Source organism: Parasteatoda tepidariorum, chromosome 4 (assembly GCF_982258835.1).
Source record: "Parasteatoda tepidariorum strain Cologne lab strain chromosome 4, Ptep-v5.0, whole genome shotgun sequence".
NCBI classification, from domain to species: domain Eukaryota; kingdom Metazoa; phylum Arthropoda; class Arachnida; order Araneae; family Theridiidae; genus Parasteatoda; species Parasteatoda tepidariorum.
The window spans coordinates 109,577,377-109,599,801 of NC_141758.1; the positions used below are offsets into that span (position 1 = coordinate 109,577,377).

General features: G+C 28.8%; 1 long non-coding RNA gene and 1 pseudogene across 3 annotated transcripts in view; both read left to right on the top strand.

Moving 5' to 3' along the window:
- The window catches only part of LOC147812542 (beta-ureidopropionase-like), a 29,063-nt pseudogene extending 9,168 nt beyond the window's left edge, over positions 1–19,895 (top strand). The window contains exons 6-10 of the transcript XR_015433415.1: positions 1,687–1,768; positions 9,452–9,590; positions 15,286–15,424; positions 18,617–18,731; positions 19,755–19,895. The product of XR_015433415.1 is annotated as a beta-ureidopropionase-like (transcript). The remainder of the gene's footprint in view (positions 1–1,686; positions 1,769–9,451; positions 9,591–15,285; positions 15,425–18,616; positions 18,732–19,754) is intronic.
- A 923-nt stretch (positions 19,896–20,818) lies between these two features.
- Positions 20,819–22,425, top strand: part of LOC147812543 (uncharacterized) — a 35,703-nt gene continuing 34,096 nt past the window's right edge. For both annotated transcript variants that reach the window (XR_015433284.1, XR_015433283.1), the window contains exon 1: positions 20,819–20,928. This is a non-coding gene — a long non-coding RNA (uncharacterized LOC147812543). The remainder of the gene's footprint in view (positions 20,929–22,425) is intronic.

Genomic DNA, 22,425 nt, shown 5'->3' on the forward strand with positions numbered 1-22,425 from the left:
TTTTATGCATTCACATTTTATAGTTTTGTGTATAACTATTAATGAAGTCATGATTTGTGAATTGGCAGATTTGAAATAAAGAAATTATCAATAACTATACTTAAATTGATGAGTTTCACTAAGCAGGCTGGCTGGTAGTGACCAGTGGCATTCGAAACAACAACAATATAAATTTTAATTTATACTTTTAGAAAAATGTTATCAGAAATACATATTGTGAAATTGTATGTAAAAAAAAGAAAGAAAAGAAAGAGTTTAATTTTTTATATATTCTATTCCACTAACATACCTGCCAACTTTTGATCCCTTCCATTATGATTTTTCCCAGTGGTAGTAAAATGGAATTAAAATTTCAATTGTTAGTAAAAAAATAAGTTGTACTTCAAGAAGCTTCAGCTGACAACCATGATAGTAACACATATTAACATATATGCTTAATTTTTTTAAGAATACTGGTTATCAAAATAATTTAAAATACAAATTTATAATAGAAAAAAATAGCGTATATTTACTACCACTTTAAATATAAAATTAAAATTTTACGCCAAATGCGTAAAAACTGGTAGGTATGCACTAACATATAACAAATTGCAAATTAAGATTGTTTCAAACTTGTTAAATCAAATAGAAATTATTTATTTTTATTTAAGTATTTTTTTTAAATTAATTTTTCCAAAATCTATATATTTTTTAAAAAATTTTTTCCAAAATTTAAAAAAGAAATGTGACTTAAAAGAATTTATAATATAAATTATTATGACTTTTAGTTTATATTATAGTTAAACTGCAAAGACAGCTCAACTTTCAAATTAAATTTTCAAATGTTTTTTTTTTCTTCATTTTTGCATAAAATATTAGAAATCAATTACATCAGAATGCATTGATCTTTCCTTTCTTTTCCTTAATTGTTTTTTTTTCGCATAAAATTTTTAACTTTTTTAAAACAAAACATAATAGGACAAACAATTTTGTTGTAATAAGCTAAAAATGTTTTTCTTTTCATTTAATTCAAAGCAGTTTGCTTAAAGAGTTTTTAACACAATTTTCCCACCAATTAGTCTGTTTATTTTCATCTGTAAGAAATTGGTTTCTCACTATGTTGTTCAATTCAGAGAAAGAAAAATGTCTTATTCTCTTAAAGAAAATTTCTTTTTCTCTTAAAGAAAATTTCTTTTTCTCTTAAAGAAAATTTCTTTTTCTCTTAAAGAAAATTTCTTTTTCTCTTAAAGAAAATTTCTTTTTCTCTTAAAGAAAAATTTCTTATCACTCAAATGTTAGTTAATGCTACTATTATAAAGCACCAAATTGCTTCTTCCTTATCAGGTTTGCTATTAAACTTCTCCTTCATTCTGATGCAATTTTCTCCACTAATGTTTTTCTAACACTGTTTCTTACTATATGTATACATTTATACTTATTTAATTCATCTTAAATAAGATTTTTTAAGGCTCATTCTAAATAAAATTAAATGCATCATTCTTTTAACAAGAATACATTAAGTGGCAATATGGTTAAAGTAATTGTGATCCAAGGCATATTTATATTATTTTTTCTCTTATCCACAGTTTGTTAACATGTTTAAATATAATGAAACTTTTTTATTCAATTATTTCTTTTGTTAAAATCATGAATGATTTTGAACAAAAAGTATGCATAATATCTTTAATTGGTGTAATATATTAATAGTGAACCCATGTGGCCCATAGAGACATGATGTGCTGCTATTGCCAATAGCTATTCTACTTGTGCAATCAATCGGGTTGGAACTGTAAGTAATTAGTTTTAATGTTCATATTTAATTTAATTTGTATTTATTTCTGTGATATTTATTATTCTACTTCCTTAATGTCAGCTGTTTATTTACATTGTAATATCGTTATAATGGTTTTAATTAAAATAGGTTTTTATGTTGATATTTTATTTAATTAATATGTTTCACTTTCAAATTTGATTTATATTTTTGAATTACTTATTTTTCTGCTTTTTTATTAGTTATTGTTTATCTACATTGCTATATTATAAAAATAGTTTCCATAGTTTAACTTCATTTATATATATGTTAACTTTTAAATTAATTATTTTTTTTGCCATTTCTTGGTAAATTATTTGAGCTCCAATGTATATATAAATGCTCCCAGCATTAAATAAAATTGCCTTCAAAGATAAAGAGGCTAGAATACACCACTGGGTTTTTTTTTTTGACTTAAAATTCTCATTTTTCTTTAATAGAATCTAACAAAGTATGGTAACTAAAAATGAAAATTATGCCTTGTGCGATGATAACTGAAAATTGTAAACATTTTTTGCTTGTATGGTGTTTCTACTAGAAATTTATTGCATCAAAATCGTTATTATTTATAATCGTTATTATAAATTTATTCAAAATTGTTAATAAGCAATAAGTATAAAAGTATAACCTCTTAGATTCTTTTGGAAAATTTTCTTGGTTGTACACATTTTTATTTATTTATTACAATCGTATTGTGTTAGAGTTCCAATGTCTCCCAATATAAATGATTAATTCACGATTCATGTGAAATTTTAAAAAAACCTAGATTTCAAATCATATTTCAAGCTTGAACTTGTGAATCCGAAACGGGTGTATGATGCAACTTACAATTCCCATCAAACACCACTGTACCAATCCGAAAATGCTAATATTGATCTCGATTGGCTGTTCAAAGTCTATTCAGTCGTGAAAGGAATTTACACAGAATGTTTCTGAGCTACACTTAAGTATGTCTGCGAAATTGTGTACAGAGCAGTTCAGATGAAAACACAGTAAAGTTTCTTTTCCCCAAAAAATTAGACTATAGCCATTTTGTCAATGGATAACCTGTGATCGCTTTGTGGCGATAATAATTCTTTTCATTTTGTAGTGAATCGTATTTTAAATTTTTATTAATTATGGTATTATTACTTTTAAAATTTTCAGTACTCTTAAGTTGTTTTATGAGAACTCAAAAATAATTAGAGGCAATATTTTAAAAAGAGTTTAAATTGAGGGGTTTTTAATATTTTAAATGCAGCATAGAAAATCCAATAATTAGTTATGTAAACAAATTCAGATTTGTCATTCCAAAAAATTTTAATTAATATTTTAAGGATTTTTTTTGTAAACAATTCAAATCCGAAAATTTAATAAAATCATATTTGTTAAATCTTAGGAATTCAATAACCATTAATAATTTACTTCTAACAAAAATGCTTAGCTTCTAAACTCATTATATTTACATTTCAAAATTACTAAAAAATATTTTCAATCATTTCATTAACGCTAAGGAAGTCATTTTGATAGCTTTTTAATTTCAATTAGAAAAACAATGATGAATATAATGACACAATTTCTTAGAATTTTGTGACTTTTTGTACAACGTATAATTTTTTTATTGTTAATATTTACTAATAACATGTTACATAACTGTAAATTATATAAAAAAATTTTAACATTAATTTTAAGCAAATTTCTCTTTCAACATTAGTTATTCTTTAACAATCCAGTTATTTTGGCTACTTTTGGGCAATATAGGTTTATACTAAGTTTCAGTCTTTCTAGTGTTGAAGAAATACTAAGCCAAATAACAAAAAGGAACATTTTTAGGGTCCATGCATTAATTTACGCATGTAATATGAATTTATTTTAGTTTTCCTAGCTTGCTTAATTTTTTACATATGTTTACACAAATTCGGTATGGTCAATAATATTAATCTTTTATTTTAATCTAAAAAATACATTCAATAACATTTTCGAAATAATAGTTAAATTACAATTTTGAATTAATTTTTTTACATAATTAAATAAAGTAATTATTGATTTAAAAATAAAATGAGCCACTTAATACTGAATAGTTAAAAAAGCGTGTATAAATTGTTTTTGTGGTGGCTAATGTAATCAAGAAAAAAAGTTCTTCATCATCCACTAGTTATTTTATCATGATCAGTTAATGTCTTTGGAAATTATTTTGCACTTTGGTAATGTTTTTATGAAGAACTTTTAACAATAGGAAGACATTTTTTTTTATTAGTGTTCATATCCTAATTACAGTGTTGGATTTTGACGTCACAAGCGGCTTTTGATTAAGCACGTCAAAAATCTGTCGAAGGATTTCAAAAATTGTCGGACAAGTTTCTTTGTTAACATTGGGGACGTTTTATTAGCCATCAAATCATGCACAAAATACTTACATTACCATAATTAACATTTATATTATATACCGTTTATTAAAAATATAGCCAAAATCGTTAAATTATAAATGGGGTTTTCTAAAAACATGGTAATCTTAATATAAGTAATAACTATGAGTTGTTAATTATTGTCAATCTAAATATTGATTTTAAATATTTTATGCCACAATTTAGGTAGATTTTTTAGATTAAGTAAAACAAAAGTGGTCGCCAATAATTGATCTTAACTTATTAAAAAAAAAAAGCTTCTTGACTCTTATTGTTTGTTATTACTACTTACGCTACTTATGTGTAGATTCGAAGATAATGTCTAATCATGCGAATGAGGTTTTGAGGGATATTCAGGCAGCCAAAGAAAACTTTTCCGTCTAAAAAAGTTCCTACAAAACTCTTTATTATTAAAAAATGTGTCACTTTGTATATGTTTACTTGTTAAAAAACATTAAATGTTAATTTGTGTATTTATTAGTTAGAATTCCTTAAGTTTATGACTGGTATCTTTAATTTAATAAACTATTACTTTTGCAATATACAGTCGGACCTCTATTTAATGAAGTCGCTGAATCCCGATAGAAAGTTCATTACATGAAAAATTCGTTAAATAGAAAATCACCTTTTGAAATACTTAAGCAACACGAAACAGGTTTCAAATTCATAAACATTGGACATAATTAAAATAGTAATTGATACACCTTTGTCTTGTAAGCTAGTATCTGATATTTATTTTGCAAATCTTAGCCATAAAAGAAATCTACGTGTAAAGCAGGAATAGAGCAAAACATTACCTTACCCAGTGTTACATTATCATGCTACATACATTTTCAACTAAAAAAGCTGAATTTATTTACGAAATTATAGCTGCATTAATTATAAAAGTAATTTTAAGCAAACTTTCATACCTCATGCGCTCTTATGTTGAATTGATTAAATCCGCCAATTTTGTCTGAGTTTTTCGTTTGAATTGCAAACAAAAAGGGATTTTACTGCTTTCTCGAAAATTTGAAAGTCAATTCAATGTCATTTCCCCCCATAAAAGCATGCGTTAGCAAGTTTGAAATGTTCAGAAATAATAAGGGGAAATAGGGAAAGTGGATCACAAAGAAAAGTTCGCTATATAGAAAATTCGCTTCGATATTTGGAAGTTATTTTACAAAGAAATTTTCATAATGTTTTTGGTTCCTTGACAAAAATCGGAAAACTGAGAAATTCGCAAAATGGAAGTTTCTTAAATAGAAGTCCTGCTGCATTTAAATTTCTGAAAATTTGTAACATATGCTCGTTTATTGAAGAATTCAAACAAGTTTCTTGTATAATTTTAACTTTCCAAAAATATTTTTTAAAAGGTATGGTACTAAAAGAAAGAGAAATGATAAAATTTTGGTGGAAATTTCGATAAAATATATTAGGGGCAGAGATTTTTCTGCACTCCTGCTTATATGTGCAGGAATATACCCTGTAAATCATGAATATAATATATTACCTTATAAGTAATCTAATTATAATTTACAAAGTATATAAATGTTTGATTAAATAAGTTATAATTTCTTAAATCAATCTATTTATAGGTTTAGTTGAGTTACTATCAATATTCAGTACAGTTATTAATATTAATTTCTTAATTATCTGTTATTTTATAATGTTTTAATAGTTTAATAGGTCAACATTCTAGTCTATACAGCTGAGCATCAAACAAAACAACAGTTTCAAATATCGGTCTTATTCATATTAAAATAAACTTGGAATACAGATAGCTCTAAAACTACTTTTTTGTAATTCTTTGCTTTTTGGAAAAGAAGAGTAAAAATGGAAGTAAATGAAAAATGATTTTGCATATAAAGAATAAGATCATTGTTAAGTGCTTTTGTATTTTTATTTTTAATAGTCTAACAATTTTAGTTATTAGATAAATATCAGTTTGATATATTTTTATTTATAATTATTTAATATTTTCCGCACCAAAATTTCAGATTTTGGTAGTAATTTTCAAAATAAAAAGATTTTATGTTAAAATAACTCAATAACATAAGTGATGTGTACTTGTAATTTTACATGTATGGTAATTTAAAAATACTTCATATTTATAATAGCTAATAATTATCATTACGCCAAAATTTTGAGTTTTTGACAATTGTCAAAAACTATGTCAAAATGGTTTTTTGACTTTAAAACTAGATAAAACCTTCAACTGTCGAAAACTTGCCAAACCGGTCTAATTATGATATTTTTTATAGTGCTTAAAAATATTTTTTGCGTGTTTGAAAGGTGCTTATTTTCTGTTGAATGAGATTGACACTTATGAATAAAGAGAAAGTTGGACTTATTCTTTAAATTGCATATTTTATTTTTGAGAAATATTTATTTTTGCTTAAATTTAGTTTCAATATTTTGTCATTTAAAAGTTTTTAATCTCTGTACGTTATTAAGGATTAAGTTACGTAGTAAAAAATATGATGTATGTCGTTCATAATTTCTCTTTGACACTTTATGAATAAAGCCTATTATATACGAGAATTCAGTCAGGCAAAATGTTTGCTAGATATGTTTGCTATAAATCTGTTAAAAAAAATTTTTTTTTTGAATATTCATATTCATCTTTAATCACAATTAAAAATGTTAAAAAATGTAATACAAATAATGAAATTTTATCATTAGTTACAAACCTTAAAGGAAAGCCAAGGATTTTTTTTTCTGAATGTCAGTAGCCAGCATGCTGATGGACAAAAGTGATTTTGGGCACTTTAAATTTATGCAATCTTCTATCAATAATCTATGCATTTTTCTGCAAGTTTATATATAAAACTATGTTATAAAATGTATTTAGTTATTAAAAGTTTAAGTCATCTGAGAAAAATTAAGAATAAAAATATATATTCCACAATATTATATGCCAAAATATACAGACCAGTCTTTCACATATGTTTTTCAAAATGTTCTAAGCTATTCATCCTGCTGGAAAATGCTATTGCTTTTGAGGGAAGTTTTATAGGCCACATTTCATTGGTTAAACTTTTTCACTGTTGCAATTGTCGGATATTTCATTTAAGACATTTAAGGAGAACTCCAACATGATCCTTGCCCATAATTGTTGGAAAACATTAACACAGGATATTTGTCTTACAATTCTGAGGAATTAAAAAAAATTAAAATTGTGTTATCGCCAGCTTATTGCTTATACTGAAATAGGCATTCCTACACACCTGCAGTGAAATGTGAGTGAGCATATTTATTTTAAGTTGCGCAATAAAAAATAGTTATGTTTTAATTAGAAGATTTACATAAAATGGTCAATTCCACTGAATATTTTCATAATATTTAAATTTCATTCGTCTAGCTAGTCAGCCTAGTTTGAGTTCACCTAAATAATCCTTTTTGATGTGTGTTGGTTCGATTAGTAAGTTCGATTTGCAAACCAAACAAATTTTATTTTAAAAATTAGTATACTCTGAATGACCGAAATTGGTGGTTGTTAACTTCCACCGGTGAATGTTGACAATTATATATTCGCTAGTAAGAGTTCGAAATATATACTACAGTTCGACTAAAGTAAGAATTCCCCTAGTCTTTTGTCTGCACCCATGACGGTGACTATGGTAACGAGATATAACTATTGTACGTAGAGGTGTGGGGTCACTGCTTAGGACAGGTTTTAGCTCTGGTCGGCCAGAGAAAATTAATCTTTTTTTTTGGTCTATTGTGTTAGCCCTAAAGAGAATAGAAGCTATTCCGCACTGAAATGCGCTATTCTAGTTTTCGTAGCAGCAGACAGCCTCAGACTTTGTCGCGGGGGGAGTTATTACCATAGACAAACTAAAGTGCCTACATCCATGTTTTTTTAAAGTCAAGGTTGAATTTGCACTACGGGAGTTTAGTCTTAGTTTCTATATTTATTTTTGATATGAAGCTGAATAATGGTTTTCATGGAAATGAAAACAAATGCTATAAACGTTATAGATATATGTTGCTATGAATGACAGAAATTGGTGATTGTTGACTTCCGCCGGTTAAGTTGACAGTCACATAATCTGTTTGGTAAATGTCCGAATTATAAACTAGGTCCAGTTTATTGCCTCTACCCGGTATACATTTGTCCGGTATGATCTACATCAATGTTTTTTTAAGGTAAAGTGCCACTTCCTAGTATGCATTTAACCGGTACACACTGATATTATCCCAAATCTATTTTCATCAGATATTAAAATGTCGAATTCATATAATAATACAAATGAATAAGTTAATATAAAATCGGATATAAGAAATATTCTGGACAATCACCAAAACGATTATGTGATTGTTGACATTTACCAGTGAAAGTCGACATTCTCTTGATTTTGGTTATTCACGACAACATACATATGCAACCTAAATTAATGATTCTTACTTTTTGCATCATAAAAATAACTTTACCGACTCCTATGTGTATCATATCTTACTGAACTCGTAAATTTTAGTGTTGTTGAATACCAAAATGGTGGTCCAAAACTATCTTTGATTCTTTGTGTAGGAAAACACTTAGGTACCAAGAAATTATGTACAGTGATTCACTTTAGTGTAAAGCAGTTGCCACCATTTTCGGTATTGAGATAACTTTTGCTCTACACAAGTCAAAATTTTTGATGGTTTTCCATTGATGGAACAACATAATCTTGATGGTAATCATCAATAATTCTATCATGAAACATTATATTTTTTGATAGTAACCAACAAAAGTAAATATCACTTCAATCTAGGAATTCGAACTGATTTATGATGTTTTAACATAAGAATAGCAATTTGTTCTCATGGTTTGTTCCTTTTGAGCTCTCCTAATTTCCATCACAGTATCTTAGAAATCAAATGTTGGAACGATCATGAACAACTATCACCTAAATGTAGGAATTCGGACTGATTTATGATGGTCCAAAGTAAAACTTCTGTGTTTCTGGGACAATCTGGGTTTTTTAAACCCAGATTGTTTTGATGGTATTTTCCTGAGAACCAACAAGAATTCCCATCAAGAAAATGTATAGTTGAAACCATCAAGGATCATCATGGGTTTTTGATCCATGAGAGTAAAACTTCTCTTGATGGTTAACCGTCATAGTATTATTTTCCATCATGGAATGATGGAAGTTTGTTGGCATATCGAAAACCGTGAACATGTAATGGAAAATCTCGGATGATGGTGACCATCTTGAATCACACTGAAACTATCAAAAAAAATTTTAATGCTACCATCAAAAATTTTAATACGGGAAAATTTGTAACAAAAAAACGATGTCTCTTGCAGGAGAAATGGTTGTTGCAGTTGGAGGGGAAAGATGACCAAATTTGTCCTCCTCAGTGTGTCTTTATCGAATGAATAAGAAGTGGTTGACTCTATCATGCTCACCTTTTGCTATCATCAAGCACGTCAGTAGCTACCACTGGTAAATATATATTTTTAAATAAATCTTAAAAGAAATATTTTTTATTTCAAGATTTTTCTTAGAAACGTTCAGGATCTTTAAGTATTCTAAGTTGGAGCATTTTTTAATGGTGTGTACTTGGGTTTATTTCCTATTGGCCTCAGAATTGCTCCACACTTATCGCTACCCATTGGGCACCTGTGGCTAAGCCTCGACGGTGGAGTATCGACGTCCATGTCATTGAACCGCAATCCCGCTTATAGGGCTGGTAAAATTTTTTTACCGTCGTTAAACAACCAACCCAATTTTATGGGTTTACGGCTACTAATGTTCAACTGCATAGCCTTGTCATTTTGAACCTAATCCTGAAGACAAGGGAGCTTCTGCATCGAGTATTGGGAGAAATTTGACTTCGTGGAGGACTTTTTGATGGAGCTAACCCGAATTTGCGTTACATGGGCAGGAAGACCACGAGAACCTTCCACGGTTAGCCTGACGGCAAGGGGACTCTCACCCATGATCCATCCGTCTACCATTTAGGATATTTCACGTCAGCATTGTGGTCCGTACAAGTTGGATGCAGAATTCGCATCGACTGGGATTAGAACCCGGTTTGCCTCATTGGAAGGATAACGTGCTATCTCCTGAGCCATCGCGGCTCAGGCTGGTTACATGCACACAATCACCCAGATGAAGGGACTTTTCTGTACCTATCTATCTCTAGTTCATAACCATAAATTATTAAATTTCTAAATATAATATTTTACTTATTTTAACCTAAATTAATGCAAAATAAGGAAAAAACTATAAAAAATATGTTTAAATAAATGAATAATAAAATATGCTTTTTAAACGTCAAATACCATAGTTCATGGAAGTATTAATTATTTACCATTGTGTTATCTATAAAAGTTAAATAATCAAGTCATTTGATGGGTTTTTAATTTTAAAAAAAGCTCTTTTTCTGAATGAGTTCTTATAAAATTAGAAAAGTTCTTCCAAAACTTACTTAAATCATTATGACCTGATTTTTAAATTTTCAAGGTTGATATTTCAAATGGAAAGCTAAAGTTATTTGTCTAGAAGATATTTAAAATGGTTAACTGCTCCCAATTTTTAATTCGCGTAATATAACTTTATGCTGCAGAAATATTCTTTTTAACTTTTTTAATTTACACAAATTGAACACAAATTTGAATTTTTTTAAGAACGAATATATGCTAGTCTAAAATTACATTAAAAGTTTATGATCGCCATTACAGAGATCAAGTTGCAAAATGATAGTCATTTTAAAATTCTCATACTATTTTGTATAGATTGTCTGTTGGCTAAATTGAAATGACTAACGTTCGCATGCCTAATCTGACGTTGAGATTAAAGCAAAAACGTTTTTAAATTATTGTTATGTCAGACAAAGTGAAAATTATTTGTGTTTCATTAATGAAAAAAGTGGTTTTTCAATTAAAAATATTTTAAATAGACTAGTACTTTCCAATTTAAATCAAATTCTACAGATTTGTATAAAAATTTTGACAAATTAAAACTATTAAATTCAGATAACAAAAATATACTTTTTCTAACAGTTGACGCAGTGCATTGCTCATTTATTCCGAGATTGTTCTAAAAAAGGACGCGATTTGTAGTGTGAAATTTTTAATATATTTTTTGAAGTAGGAAGCATAAATTTTTTCGCTGAGTTTTAGTAGATCAACGTGATCATACAGAAAATGAAATCTTGTCCATTAATTAAATGCAACAATAATAATAAATTAAGTGCATTTTCTAAAGACTGCTCGCTTTTGCTCGTCACACCCTGGAACTTCTTACAAAGTTCATATGAGATGGCTGGGCGATCTGGAACGGATTACGTATAAAGTAGGAATCATTAAAAACAATGGAGTGGGTTCATGTTTGTTCGTAAAACTAACTCAAGTTCAGAATTGAATTGTTCTGAAAGAATTAAAAAATGTAAGCAAATTAAGACGCATTGTTAGTTCATTGACAAAAGACATGTAATTCTACTGCTAATAGCTTTAGTAAACTAAACGGGTATCCGTCCCCTGCTCTCCGACCCTTGCGGATTGCTTCGCTTACTGTCTCTACATTGATCTTGCTTAATACTTCAGCTTTTACTCTCTAATATATAATATACTTATTATATTAGTAGATCCACCCCTACTCGCTTTCCAAACATCCCCCGGATTGTCCACATAGCAACAAAATGTTAAAGTTGATCAATATTGCCTCGTTAAAGTAAGAAACTTAACAATATCATATCTGCAGAGCCGTAGTGGCTCAGGGGATAAAGCATTCAACTTCCAATGAGGTAAACAGAGTTCAAATCCCAGCAATGGTTTTTCAATACGAATTCCGCACCCGGCTCGCACCGACCACTGTTGACGTAAAATATCCTAGTCAGCCTAAACGTGGGTGGTTATCGAGGTTTTCCTCTCCATGTAACGCAAATACGAGTCAGTTTAATTAAAAAGTCCTTCACGGAGGCTAATATCTCCCAGTAATTGATCCAGGAGTTCCCTTGTCTTCTGGATTGGGTTCAAAATCACAAGGTTAAGGTGTTGGTAGTTGTAAACCCAAAAAATTGGGTTGGCTGTTTAAAGACGGTCTGCCTCTCTACTGATTAAGATTCTTTGTAGCGCTGAACAAAATTATATTATATCCGCAAACGGTTAGTATTTTAATATATTTTTCAATTATTTGTAAGCAGTAGTGGAAAAATGTTTTATAAATTAATTTTGTTAAATTATGAGAAAATATTAAAGTAGACATTTTGTTAATACTCTAGATACAAAAGAAAATCTACCTCAAAAATAAGGAGATTCAGCAGCTACAAAATAGATGATCCGAAATTCATTAGAAATTTAAGCAAAGTTAAGACTTCTTTTTCGGCAAAATATACCCCCGCTAGCTATCGCTTGCTAAACCCCAGAATTAAATGCTTTTGCAGTTCATTTCAGATCGCTTGATTATTGTTAAGTTCTTACACTTTATTTTAATAATAGTTGATGGAATGCTCTTTCTCAAGGGTGCTGGCAACCAGAATTAGTCTAATATAAACTGCTCACACCTAAGCGTCGTTCCTAAATTAAGATTATTATTATTATTATAGATTAAAAGTAGTACGCCCTTTCTTAAAAATCCTTATCCCATCAAAAAGTTAATAACTCTTTAATAACTCTTCTTCGCGTTAAGTAATCTGCAGCGATACATGAAATTAACCGGGCATTTTCGTACTTTATGTGTTTATAACTCTTTGGTGTTCAATAATTGCAGCCTAAAATACATATTAATAAAATACTTATCAAAGACGAATCACTAGGGAGGAAGGTGAGATGAAGAAGGTTAAAAGCAGTTTTCTTGCCTAATGAAACTATCGTGTTTCTAGTTATCGCTCTTTAAGCCTTTTTAATTTCCTTCGGCAATCAAACAGGTTTTTATGTTCTCAGTCCCACTCTCTTCAGTTGGGATTCGTCGGATATCGATAGCGTTTTGTTTTTTCCCCAGATTAATTGTTAATTCACGACCTCTAGTGTGTATACTTTTTTTACAATCATCTTAAATATTTATATTAACATCGGTCGTTACTAAGCACCCTTTATATTCTAGGGCAATTTAAAGAAATAATAAAACTGCTTAATTTCATGCTAATATGTTTTTGCTTTGAAAAAGGTAATAAGATGAATCATTAAATCAAGGGCTAATAAAACGACCTTTTAATTTTCAAGATCGCGTATGAGTCAACATTTGGTAATTAGTTGCCAACATTTGGTGGTTACTGTTAGGATTAAAGTAATAAAAATTGCGTATCGATAAATCAAGGTCCAATCAAACGACCTTTTAGCTTTCTATAACACGTTTAGCAATTAGTTACTCGCGTTTCTTTTCATGAACAACGTGTAACTAATATCATATCAATTTCGATATTCAGGGGTAATATCATGACAAATTAAAGTATCGCAAAATATAATTAATAAAAAATACGCCCTCTTATTAAAATTTTATTTTAATCACATCACGTAAATCTTATACTCAACTTTCTACTATATCGTAATTTCATATGAACTCCTTTTTTTCTCCTCCTCCAATCCTTTTTTTTTACAAGACTGCAAATTTCTGGTATGTTGGGAGCATATGTCGTTTACGGAAAAAGAAACCTAAGAGAAAAGCTTTTGAAATTTAAAAAACATAAACGAAAATCAAGTCTCCAAAATGTTCCATTCAAACCATTACAGAGTGGGACACTGCTAATTTATTGATTCCAATACATATGAGGTCCTTGAATCTTAAAACTTCTAACTTTATAGTATATTTAAAAAAAATTTCATTAAGTTTTGATTTTTGAAATACACTTGAAAAAAATATTTTGATTTCTTATATTTTTCAGGTTTTTTTCTGGTCATAAGTATTGTTTTTTTAAAGGAAAACCTTAATATATACAAATAATATTAAGAAAGAAAATGAAGATTAATTGTATATAACATATTAAAATAGTTTTTGAAAGTGGTAAATCCATACAGAGTTATTCATATCTATCACATCGATTATAATGCATCAATATTTCTCGATCAATTTATGTTCATCTTCACTACTGGTGTATAAGTAGAGCCCCTGATTTTGTAAAATTTTTGAGGTTCAAATATTTGATATACGTATGCATATTGATATATAGTATTTTAATTATTCTACTCTTGTGTGTTTCTTCAAAAGACAACACTTTAGAGCGTCCCTTTTATTAATAAGTACTGGTCTCACGACTTAGACCTAGTCATATTTAGTTAGTTTTGATGGTTGCTACATTTGTGTTTGGTGCAGTATGACCAATTTTAATTCTTCTGCCATTAAGCTTTACATATATTGTAATCCATAAGAAAATAGTTATGGGCCTTTATTTTGTTTTAACAAATTTTTTTTTTAATTTTTACTCTCCTTACTGAACGCATTGTATCATATTTCATACATTCAACGTTTTGTGTTACTTTTTTAAGTAAGGGGAAAATTTTCTTGCGGAACATGATTAAAAATATATACTAAGCGCAAGTGCAGAATTCCATAATTTTAATAAAAAAATTTCATACATTTTAACTTTCAAAATTATTTTATGAGCTTTTCAGCTTTATTTGATGTTCAATCCTTTTTTCATTTTCAAAAGGTAGCTTTCAAGTGTTTACTGTAATCAACTTGAAGAAAATAGTGAATGAAGTATTCAATATAACCACTTTACTATTCCACAAATGTGCAAAAAGTTCAGAGATGTATAAAAAATTTGTTTTGTTTCAAAAAAGCTAGTTTTCAGTTCATACACCCTTTAATCCCTTTCAGAATTTATTTATTATTTTTTTTCTTAATTTTATCAATTAAAATTCTAGTCTAGGCTTTTTATATTACGCGTACTTTAAAAAAATAAAATAGCTTTAAATAATTATATATATATCTGACAGTATTTAGTTATTTGCTTTCGTATTTTTTTCTAGCGTATTTTATTGCTTCAACTCATTCTTTACTATGTTTTTTAAGTTTAAAATAAATAAATATGAAGATGCAGAGTTTTGGTTATACTTATCATTTCAATTAATGTTATTATAATGCTTTTTTAAATTTATTGTTGTGCTTTTGGGGAGAAAATAGTAACTTCGGTAAGTCATGAAAAATTCTTGCATAATTACTCTTCTTTCATTTGAGATGTCTTCTCTTTTTGTAGAGATCAAAAAAATCTCCCTCAAAGATATGCTGTTGCAATTAAGTGATGAAGAAGTTGATAAAATGTGGGAGCAGTTCTGTCAAATAATTATGAAACAGTATGAAGTATTTTGAAGAATGACAACGAATCTCCTAAAAAGGTAACAATATATGCTTTTTGCGGGATTTAAGTCATCTTATTTTTTTTATAAAAACATTCAAATTTTTTTATTTTTTTAAAAAAAGTCATTGATATAAGTCCAAAATTTTTTTAAAATAATATTTATGTATTTTCATATTTTATTATGTATAGAGCGCCGATTATCCGAACTGCTCGGGACCGAACGTGGTTCGGATAATGAAAAGTTCGGATAATTAGAAAGTTGTTTAAAATCTAGTTTAAATGATTATTATTTATGCGCTAACTTCCCTTCACACTTTTTCAAGGCTTAGGACTGGCAGTACTATCCAAAATAGCTGTGGCGTGTTTAAAATTTTTCCTTTTTCAATTTTTAAATATTTTTTTATTTATTATTTTTAAACTTTTTTTTTCATTTTGAATTATTTTTATTATATTTCAGCTATTTATAATTTTTTTTATCAATTACTGATTTTACAAAATTTGATCACTTTGTTTCGAAGAAGATGATCTTTTTTGAGCAGCCATATCCCTTATTCTTTTTAAATAAATCAACTGAACTGTATAAACATCATTTTGACGTTTTAGCCAATTCATTGCAATATCTAACGAATTGCATGCTTCTTTATGAGAAGGTCCACTATCTTGAATTTTATCCTACTCGTCTGTAGAGTTCCGATTTTCATTCAAAATGTCAGCAACAATTTCATCATTTAAAATCCTGGGTCGTTTTCAGTGTCTCGACACCAGTCTTCTATTTCTTCTGCTGTATAACCTGGCATATTTTCATCGGGAAGATCTAGCAGTTCAGAAACTTCAACTTCGTTTTTTTTTTTTTTTTTTTTTTTTTTTTTTTTTTTTTTTGTAAAGAATTTTATTTCAAGATTTAAGATTGCAAGCACTGTAATCACTAACCATAAGTGACAAGTACCCATCCCCCAATTGTAGAACTTCAGCACTCATCTATTCACAAGTTCCTTCCTCATTTCAACCTGTAGACTGTCAAATTGAAGTTCGCATTCTTGGAAGATAAATTTCAGTTGAAGAGGGCTAAAGGGGTATGAAGGTTTAACTGTATAACAATACATGTATGTATTGGCTACTATAAGAAAGCTGCTAAAAAAGGTTGTTAATTAAATATGGTCTTCAGATGTAGTGGATATTATTTATTCTTCTAAATTTAGAAAAATTGTCGATAAGTTAAAAAGTATTCTAAACTTTAAAAAAAAAAAATCGAATTTGGACATGGTTCGGATAATTGGACGTTCGGATGATCGGCGCTCTACTGTATATGTTACCGGCAAAGTTTGAAATCTGGCATTCTATCGAATGTCTAGGCATTGTGTATAATGCCTAAAACTAGCTGGCAATGTATGAAACGATTTATATTTCACACGTTTCCTAGGTATTCTATAGAATGTCAAATTAGAAACTGGCAAAGTATAAAATACATCTATGATTCGTTTCGTAATGAAATTCAAAATGTCATTCAAGCCTGCCATGTTGCAACAAGTAGGTTAATTTCTTATTTTTATATGAAAATTTTGTTTCCCTTAATAAGAAAGGTATAAATTATGTTTTGTACAACTTTCATTTTTCTTCACGCATTTTGAATAACATTTTTATTTTTGAGAAATACATATCATTTACATAAGAACCTCATCAGGACGTTTTTTTTTCTTCATACTTTGCCTAATAGCATTTGTATATAGAATGCCTAGGTATTATATACAATGCCTAGGGAAAGTATGTAATACGTCTCATATTTCACACCTTGCCTAAAAACATACGGCGTTATATACAATGCCTAGGCATTCTATAGAATGTCAGCGTTTCATGCTTTGCTGGTAACATATACATCTTCTTCTTTTATATATCTGGGCAATTCTGTTGTAAGAGTCAAACAGTTATACCTAAAATAAAAATGATTATTTTAACTATAATTATAAAAATATAATAATGGTGTCGCAGTTTTCTCTTGATGTCGGTACATTTTTTCCCCAGAAAATTACATAGTAGGATCCAGTTTTCCCACAATTAATTTACATGTTTTCTTGAATGTCACCAACATAAAATTAATTAGTCATAAAGGTATTGTTTTTCTGTTAAGTATTTTGTTTTTGTAAGCTTTGAAAGTACTTACTATTTAAAAATACATATTGCACCTCATCTGTTTTTCTCAGTTAAAAAGAAAAGAAAGAATGACCCATCATTAATGCTCATTTATAATAAGATTATGCTCTTGTTCTTCTGTAAAAGGTTTTTAATTATTATTTAAAAGGTTATTTTTTTTTGAAAATTGAGAATTACTGACACAGAGCTGTAAAACATCTCCACAAAATTGAAAGGCAGAAAAAAAAGATTAAAAAAATTGCATCATAAGTTACTTGAAAACATTAGCCAACCACTATGAATTTAGAATTTTATTTTTAGAAGACTATATTACTTCGCTTAAATAAAACTATGCCTTAATGCAGGGGTCCCCAACCCTATGCCCGCGGGCACAATGGAGCCCGATGATCGGTGTAAGTGCGCCCGCTGCTTGTGCCCAACGATAAAAATTTCAGTTTTCCATTTTCCCATAAAATGCCATGAATTTTTTTTGCTTTTTCAATATAGTTCATAAATACGACCAAAATGGAAAACGCCAGGAAAACGTCCTCCATCCCCATAGTTATAAGCACAAAGCAAAATATAGCGTACCTATTTTCCACTTGCCCCAAGTCTTTCGACAGGGAATATCATAAAATAAAAATATAGATCACGACTTATAGATGAACACCTTGACGATTGCTTGCGAGCAGAAATTTCATCATATTCTCCCAATTATGAAGCACTGGCCAGTGAAATGCAGTGTCAAAGATCACATTGACTGTATTTTATAAATTTTAAAATTAATTTTTATACTTCGCATGTTTTGCAAACAATTTAGTAATCATTTTTATTTTACACGAGAATATTTATACTAATTATATTAATACGTTAAATTAATTTTTAAAATTAATTTTTTGTACATTATATGTTGTGTGTATTATTACCTATGTCTACCAACTATAAATTTATTTTGAAAAAATAAATGGTGCCCGCCACTCGACCGATGTTCTGGTACTTGCTCTTAGGTACAAAAAGGTTGGGGACCCCTGACTTAATGTATTTTGTGCAGTTTGTTATGTTACAGTACTCTTTGTTATGTCATCTACATTTTTTTTACTAGTTGTATCAAGAGATCAGCCAAGTTATTCAAGCTGTTCCAGATACTGCTCATGTAATGCTGGCAGAAAATATACCTATACTAAAGGAATTTCTTCATTTAGTTGTATTTTTGAATGGTATTTATTTAAAAAATAATCTTTAATTTAAAATATGTTATGTGTAACAAATTTTCAAAAGTTCAAGCACTCACAAGCAGCACAATACTTCAAAAGTTTTCATTTTGTTTACTATTTCCACTAATATTAAACATTAAAGTTTGCATTATTTTAAGTGTAAGAAACTAGATGTGTACCCAATTATTAAAGCTTTTCTTTTCCCGAAGGAATAAAAATATTAAAATGCTTATTACACTTTTACATGAAAATTTTGTAATGTAAGAATATTCATTTATTTTTTGTGTTAGTAATATGTATCAAATTTTATCTCTTTTTTTAAAAAAAGTAATAATAAACAAATTAATTTATCCTTCTGATGTCAATCTATAAAAAATCAGATAGGCTTAAAAACTCTGCAAAAAAGCAGTCCTCAAAAAGGACCTTTCACAAAATTCCTAACTGAATAAATGAAACAGGCAATTAGTAGAAGTTACTATGGATTAATAAATTTTAATATTTATAGATATAATAATGTTTCTTCATTTTATTTCGCCACCTCTTTTAATACAGCATACATTTTTTGGAAAAAGAGGAAGAATTTATATTGAGCCTGCTCTCAAGTTTTTTAGTGTCTAGTTCCACCCAAAACACAAAGTTCAAAATGCTCATTGTTCATAAATTAGTGTGCAAAAATAATTAAAAAAAAAGAAAGCTAAACAAATTTAAAATAATAGCTATTATTCAAGTAATTTTTAAAAAAAATTTCGTTACTATTTGACTACAGTTATGTACATAATCACTTAACAGATTTTCACATGGTATATTTACAAAGATTATGTCGTTTATTAGACAACAGTAAATTCTTTTCAATCCTGTGTTGAAGTACAAAAACAACATCAATAATTCATTAAACAGGCAATTCAGCAATTGATTCTCTTGAGTTTATTGCACTTGAACATAAACTAATTTCATTTTCTATTAATATTGCTATTGTGTGGTTAAAAGTATTTCAGTGAAAGGAAAAAAAAATGAATGTTATTTCAGGAATCCTACTGAGCATTCACCTGGAAAGCTAGAAAAATAATATCTCTGTGAAAAGATGTATTCCATGAACTACATCGACAAGAGTGAGATTCTTGTTTCAAACTCTCTCATATATTTGCTCAAGCGATCTACAAAGCAGCAGTATGTTTGTTTGTTTTCAGCATATATTGTACAAACTCCCGTGGCAGAATTTTTTTGAGCTATCTGCGACAAAACTCTCTATCACAAATATCTTTCTGCAAGATACTTTAAACAAACATATATGTTACATATTTAAAATAACAAAAGCGCTGTACTTACAAAAAAAAAACTGCATAATTTTTTTAATGAAACATGTAAGAATTTTTTATTCTAATATTATGGGTGATATTCTCGCATTTTGGGGGGAAGGCACACAAATTATTTTCTTCTTCGCATTTTGTAAATAATTATGCCAATATAAAATGTCCTGAAATAGGTAGTAGTAATTGCCAAAAAAAAAAAAAAAGACCGGCGCAGAAATCACGCAAATCGGGCTACTCAAATGCGTGTTTCCTTTTGAGATTACGTTTTAATAAATAATATAGCGGAAAAAATATTGGATTTAAAAACTCTGGAGAAATCAATATTAATATCTGCCAAAAATTTGATAGAATTATTGCGTTAAAAAGGAAATACTCAAATGGACGATTCGAATTTTCTATACTGTTTGAAATATACCGGGATGTTTAAAATTCACATGAAAATAAATATTTGCCTAAAATACAATCGAAACATTACATCGTTTTGCGATTCTATCGTCATAAATTGAGCGTGTCAAAGAGTGATTATTTAAATGCATGACTCAAATATTATGTGTAAATTTCTGTAGAAAAGATTTTTTTTTTTACTTTTTAAACGAAAAATCTTTTTGCAAGAGCTCTGTAACATTCTGCGACAATATTTCCTTGTCGCTACGATTCTGCCACGGGGTTTTCTTGTTTAATTTACGTTTACTCTCTGTGAGTATTATATATTTATAAATCTTTTTTTGTTTGTTTGTTGCGATGTTTAGAAAAAGGATGTTAAAGGAATCTATCCTTTGCGTTCACTTATTCCAAAGATTCTCTCCATGAATACTGTTGATTCAAATGAAGTTTGGGAGCTGTGCAAGAAATGTGCTTCATCTCAACTATATCCATCATCAGCCCATGAAGTAATAATTTATGCTATTTTTATATAATTAGCTGTTTATGAGAGTTATCTATTTCAATGCAGAATTTATTTTCCTTTACTTGTGGGGTTGTTTGGTATCTTTGTTAGAGTCCCCACTTAAGCTCTAAAAAGAAATCTAACTCTAGGAATGTCTTCCACATAAAAATGTTCCTGAGAACGGATTATAGGTTTCTTCATAAATAACACTAAGTTTAAATAAATAACTATCTTTATTAACATTTAGGAAACTTGTGAACTTAACTAAAACATTCTAACATATATAAAACTTAACCACTTTAACATTGAAGCAGCATAGAAAAAAACTTCGAAAAGGTAACCGGCGAGAGCATGCCGGACTGCTAACTAGAACCGACGGGGAGAGAGAGCAATCTGTGGGGAGGCGGCCAAGTTATATCCAAAACATACTGTGCGCGTTTTGCTGATTTCGCCCTTCACGCATATCTCCGTGGATACTATTCAGGTATGAGGTTTACGTCAATTATCGGCTGCAAGCGACGTAGTCCGACGTCAGATTCCTAGTTCGGACTTTGCATTTCAGACCGCAACGCCACATACTAATGACTGTAAACTATCTTTTCATTTTCTCAGATTTATGTTTTATATTAAAACAATTTTACTTTAATCTATTTTTTACGCACATTATTTATTATAACAGATTTTTTAGATCAAATATGGAAATGAAGGTTTCTTCAGTCAAATTATCAGTTTTCAGTTTTTTGAATGCAATTTTCAGTACATCAATAACATTGCCACTGCACATGACAACGCAAAAGAAAAGTTATGTATACAATGGTTGATCCAGATTTAATTTTTTGAGGCCGAGTTTTGTGGGGGGAAATATATTTTTGTGAAAAATGGAGATATTTTTTGTAGAAATTTCTTAATGAGAAACATTCGGTTTTAGCAGTCAGTATTTTTTATTTCTATTTTTTTGTAAATATACATGTGCTTTTCCAATTTTTTTATTTTTCTGTGCTGCTTACCTTTTTAAATGATGTTATTACGATGTGTGAATTTCGAATTCAAATTATTACTTTCTAATACGTTTGGTAAATTATTACTTTCTATTACTTTCTAAAACCGTTATATGGTTGCTGATGTTTTGATTTCATCGAAATTCGTTATTATTTCTCACACTTTTTTTTCTAGCAACACATTTGAATGCGTAAGGCTGAGAAAAAGTCTTGTCATTAAATTTGATCGGTTAATAGCCAATACATGGATTCCTTAACTTTCCTAATGCACTCAAGATACTCCCCTTTTTGATTGCTTGTTGGACGGAAGTGTCCTGTGGGGTTTACCCCTGTCTAACCAGACTCCCCCGGCCATTTTCTAAATTTATCAATTTAAATTTACTTCAAGTACCAAATATTTCTTGATAACCTACATAAAATTTCCTGAATAAGATTTTCATCTGGAACCAGACCATAGTATTTGATAGTTTACTGATTTTTTTTTTTTTTTTTAGATTTGTTTT